Source organism: Nicotiana tabacum, chromosome 14 (genome assembly GCF_000715075.1).
Source record: "Nicotiana tabacum cultivar K326 chromosome 14, ASM71507v2, whole genome shotgun sequence".
Taxonomy (NCBI): Eukaryota; Viridiplantae; Streptophyta; class Magnoliopsida; order Solanales; family Solanaceae; genus Nicotiana; species Nicotiana tabacum.
Window position 1 is genome coordinate 66,205,663 of NC_134093.1, and position 5,644 is coordinate 66,211,306.

Sequence of the window (5,644 nt, forward strand, 5' to 3'; positions counted from 1 at the left end):
GTAAGTAGTATTCAGGTGCCTCAGTGAACATGTTAGTTTGCACGTTTAATCATGACATCAATAAAATCGTTTATATGTACCATTGGTATGTATACGAATAGGTATTTTTGCCTTTGTATCACAATCCCGAGTCCAACTAGTTGGCTCCTCAACCCATTCATCAGAATAAAGACCGCATACTAATATATAATCTCCCATCAATCTATTGAGAACCAATGATTTATTTAATTATGGTCTATTGCAGAGCAAAATTGCAAAAACCCAAATGTGTAATGGCAAAGAAGATGAGATATAAACACTTACCAGACGAACAGATAACACAATATATCCCTTAAACGTAATGCCCAATCCAATATACCATCAATTTCATATTCAAATCGACAAATCAAAAACTTCGAGCTTCCTGTCCAAATCTCCAAATTTGATGATGTGGCTTTAAGATGAATGGGGAAGAAGGGAGCAGGTCCAACTGATCTCTATGCGAGGAATGAAAGAAAAAGCGACCTTCAATGACGGATTTTCGCGGTAAATTTGGAACGAAATGGGTATTGAGGAACGCGGGAAGGGTCTTTTTTTTTTTTTTTTTTAATTCAATAATGGCAATAATAATTTTATATAGGTTGGGCCAATATGTAATAAGTAAAACTTTGGGGCTGCAAGTTAAACTTCCCCCTTCACCTTTTCATTAACTCGAATCTCACAGTAACACTAATTAAACAAGGTCTTTTGAATAATAATTAAAAACTTGCAGGTCTTTTAACAATTCAAACTTAAAGAGGTCATATGGCCAACTTGCCCAAGTTTCTCCTGTGAACTAAAATTTGGAACAGAGATTTTGAGAGGAATTTTAATAGCAATTGTACTTGCAAGCAATTTATGGGAAATGTAAAGCAGAATTTTATTCCAATGGATAAATAGTTCTTTAAAACAAGATTTTTTTGTAAATAATTATTGTTATAAAGAATTGAAACTAATAATAGTTACTGTTTTTAAATGTTGTTATTATTAAAAATTAAATTATTGATGTTCAAATTTTATATAGAAAACTATACTTCTATAGTACGTTTGATAGGGAAAAGGTACTTTCTTTTTATAATAGTTTAAGAAGCTCCAATCAGTCACCACCACGAAGAATGAACATAGAAAGCATGCGACTACAATTTGGTCAAACCAAAACCGTAAACAATAGCATTATTGCTATCCTGAGTTGTGTTCTCAATTGCATGGTCAATTTTGCATGTAACAACGCAACATTTTTTTTTTGGTTCAAGGGATAACTATTATATTAAGTTAAAGCGGAGTGGTACAAGGAGCATTTGAAAACATAGAAACTAACCTAAAGGGGCGACCCAGTGAGGGGTCGTTACAAAAGGGGGATCTGGGGTAATTACTACTACTATTAATATCCATATATCTTGAAATACAAAAAGGTTGTCTAAGAGTATTTTCTGAACAGGTTGCGTGCTGAAGAACTATTGGTGCAACCCTTCTGACAAAAAGTGTGCATGAGCGATCATCCTCCAAAGCTGTTTTTACAAAGGACGGGGGTTGTGCAAAAACTGTGACGCCTGCATTGTTATCCATATGGAAGACATACTTTGCTAGCAAATCAGCTACTTGGTTTTGCTCCCTTTATGTGTAAAGTATGACAGGATCATCTAGCTGCTTGAGCAAAAACCTGCAATCATGTATAAGATTAGCATATAGAGGGTGTGAGGTCTGTAATATATTAATTACTATTTGAGCGTCTAGGTTCACTTCGAGAGGTTTGTATCCATGATTATAAGCCAATTGCAATCCATGATATAACGCACGTAGTTCAGTTTCAACACTCCCATGAGAGATGTGGTGTCCTGAAAAGCCGATGTGCCAGTTACCCGTGGAGTCACGTATGACACTGCCAATCCCGCCCTGGCCGGTATCTAAGTGGGTTGAACCATCAGTGTTAAGTTGGAAAGGAGTAGTGCTCGGGGGTGCCATTGGAGTTGTATGGGTATACGTTTATGTGAGGACGATGGTAAAACAGTAATATGGTAAAATTCGGCCTCCATGTTGAGGATATGAGAGGAAGAAAGCGGTTTTGTAGGTGAGCGAAAAATTATGGCATTTCTAGCTAACCAAATATGCCATAGACAGAATGGTATGAGAATGGAATATGGGATATTTAGGGAATTAGGAACATCTGTGTGTAAGATAAGTTGATGTAGCCATTGAATAGGGGAGTCGTCAAGCCCCTGGAGTTCCGCAAGTTTCGGGAGCATTTGTAAGTCAAACCAAATTTGAGTGTTTGCTGGACATTTTAAGAGGATGTGTCTAATAGTTTCTGGACTGGTGAGGCATCGAGCACAAACATCGGTGTTTAGTATTCCAAGGCGATTATAATGTGCAGTAGTGGGTAGGCGATGATGTCCACAGAGCCAAAGGAAATGTTTGGTTTTGGGAGGTAGCTGAAGTTTCCAGATCCACGTGAAAGAGTATCTAGAGGGGGACGGAAGTAAATGGTGGTAGAGCGATTTGGTGGTGAAGAGCCCATGCTTCGTGAGGACCCAAGCATAGGACTCGGGGGGGAATTGTATATGGAAGGGATATGTATACTAAGAACATTCTGGAGTAGGGGAGTTGGTAATTCAAAGGGGAGGGATGTAAAATCCCACTGACCATGGGATAGATAGGTAGACACTGTATTGGTATATGCATTACGGGGAAGGGGGCCAACTAAGAAGTTGCGAATGGGTGTATTGGAGGGTATATAAGAGGGCGTATCCAAGAGTCTGTCCAAAAGTTAATAAGAGTGCCATTACCCAGGATCCATTGTATTCCTTGTTGACACACGTACCATCCAGTCATAAGGTTTGCCCAAATGAAAAAGCCATTGGTGGTTGTATCACGTCTGTGGTAGAAATATTAATGTAGCAGTGTGGCATCCCATAATAAAGTTGGTTGTTTGAGTAATCGCCAAGCTTGACTGGCGAGTAAGGTCTGGTTTTTTAGTTGGAGTTGTTGTATTCCCAGCCCCCATGTTGCTTCTGGGTAGTGATTATGCTCCATTTTAGGAGGGAAAAAAATTTCTTATTGGGAGTTGTCCCCCACAAAAAGTTACGTTGGTACCTTTCGAGGTGATGAAAGATATATTGAGGGATTTTGATATATTGCATTACGTGGTTTGGAAAGCTGTTAAGGGTGGAGTTAATAAGAGTAGTGCGACCAGCATATTAAGGAAGTTTGTTTTCCAGCCGGCAAGCTTTGTTTTAAAGTTGTCAAGAAGAAATTGAAAATCTCGTTTTGAGGGTCGAGATGTGAAGATGGGAAAGCCAAGGTATTTTCCAAAGGAAGTTCCTTCAGAGTTGGGGATAGAGGTAAGAATAAAATTCTTATCTTGAGGGGTGCAATTTTTAGAGAAAAAGATTTTTGATTTTTGAAAATTGATCTTTTGGCTTGATGCTAGGTTGAATTCATTAAGTATATCAATGATGGTATGACAACTAGTGGCTAAAGTAGGGGATGTAAGAATAATATCATCCGCGAAAAACAGATGAGAGAGTGATGGTCCATGACGAGATAAACGGATAGGGCGACATAGTTGATAATCTACTGCCATATCAATTTTTCTTGTAAGTAATTCCATACATAGTATAAATAAGTATGGTGATAAAGGATCTCCCTAGCGAATTCCACGGGAGAGAGTGAAGAAAGGAGTGCAAGAACCATTTATAAGAATTGATAGGGAGGTAGTGGTGACACAGGGCATGATAAGTTTGATGAGTGGTGGAGGAAATTGAAAGTATTGGAGGGCTTGTCGAACAAAAGACCATTCTTTACGGTCAAATGCCTTTTCAAGGTCCAATTTTAGAAGCATGTAGCTAGTCTTACCCGAATTATGTTTAAAATGTGAAATAATTCTTGGACTATGATGGCATTATCCGCCGCTCTATAGTTTTGTTGGAAGCTGGATTGAGTAGGCCTAATAATTTTTCTCATGAGAGTTTTAATATGTTGTACGATGATTTTTGTTATGATTTTATAGATAGTAGAGCAGAGTCCAATTGGTCGGAATTGGGAGATCATTGAGGCATAGCGCACTTTAGGAATTACGTAAAGATATGTTTTGTTTATATTGCCTGGAATTTTGAAATCTGTAAAGATTTGCTTACAGAAAGCAGTCACTTTAGGGCCTACATCGGGCCCATAATGTTGATAAAAGAAAGGATGTAGGCCATCTGCACCAGGTTCTTTAAAAAGCTTAAACGACTTACTACTGAGAGAATTTCTAAGTCAGTTACAGGTCTTAAGAGGTTGGAGGTATCAATGGGTGAGATAGGGTAGGAGTACGGCAGTGCTCCTGGTAATGGGGATTGGGTAGATTCGGTGGTATAAAGAGTGTTAAAATAGTTGAGGATGGTATCGTATATTTGAGTGTCTTCGAAGCACCAATTACCAACTTGATCTTTTAAGGCGGTAATAAGGTTTCGTCGACGACGTTGTAAAGTAGAGAGGTGAAATTTTTTTGTATTTGCGTCCCCTTCATTTAACCATTGAACACCTGATTTAAGTTTCCAAAATTTTTCTTCTAAGCGGAGGACCTCATTATATTCTTTTAGAAAGTATCTTCTAAATCTTGTAGAAAGAAACTAGTGGGAAAATTCGGGGATGATTGTATGCCTTCAAGTCGAGCTAGTAAACGTTGTTTCTTATGGAATAAATTTCCAAAAGATTGCTTGTTCCAATTTTGAATATTATGCTGGAATTCTTCGATAGCATCTACGAAGGAGGAAGAGGGATGCCAACTATCACATAATATGTGTATAAAATCAGGATGAGATGTCCAGATAGTTTCAAATCGAAATATGTTTGATTTAGCTATTCTAGGTGGCTGAAGTGTAAGCAATAGTGGTGTGTGGTCTGAGTGTGTTCATGGCAAGTGTCGCACAGTAGATTCAGGAAATAAATTTATCCTGTCGTAATTACAAAGAGACGATCTAGTCTTTCAAGAATATGGAAACCATAACGCCTTTTATTTGTCCAAGTATATTTACTAACCTTGAAACCAAGATATACCAAATTACAGTAATTTATACCATCCGCAAATTGATTAGAGCGTGAGTTATTTATAGAGCGCCCACCAAATCTCTTAGTTGAGTGCAGGATTTCATTAAAATCGCCCCCAATAATCCAGGGACCCTTATAATGATCACAAAGATACATAAAATTTTGCCATAATAATTGTCTGTTATTATAATAAGGACCAGCATAAATTGCAGAAAAAATCCACTTTTGTGTAGAAGGGATTACCTGTATCGTGACGTGTATCTCCTGTTCTGTCATAGCAATATTTTCAACATTCAGCAGATGGTCGTGCCATAGTAGGACAATACCACCCGTTTGACCATTAGTAGGAACCTCATAAAGGTTAGTAAATCCAAAGTCATCACTAGAATGACATGATTTTGCATGTGTGTTTCAAACAAAACTATTAAAGCCGGTACATGATTCTCTAATAGCGAACGGAACTGGTGATGGAAGTCATTATTATTAGCACCACGACAATTCCAAAGTATAAAATTCATATTGGGAGTGGTGGGAGAAAGAGTGTCAGGTGAGTCAGGGGAACTGAGTGGGTGTCCCTAGGAACTAGAGCAAGCTGGGT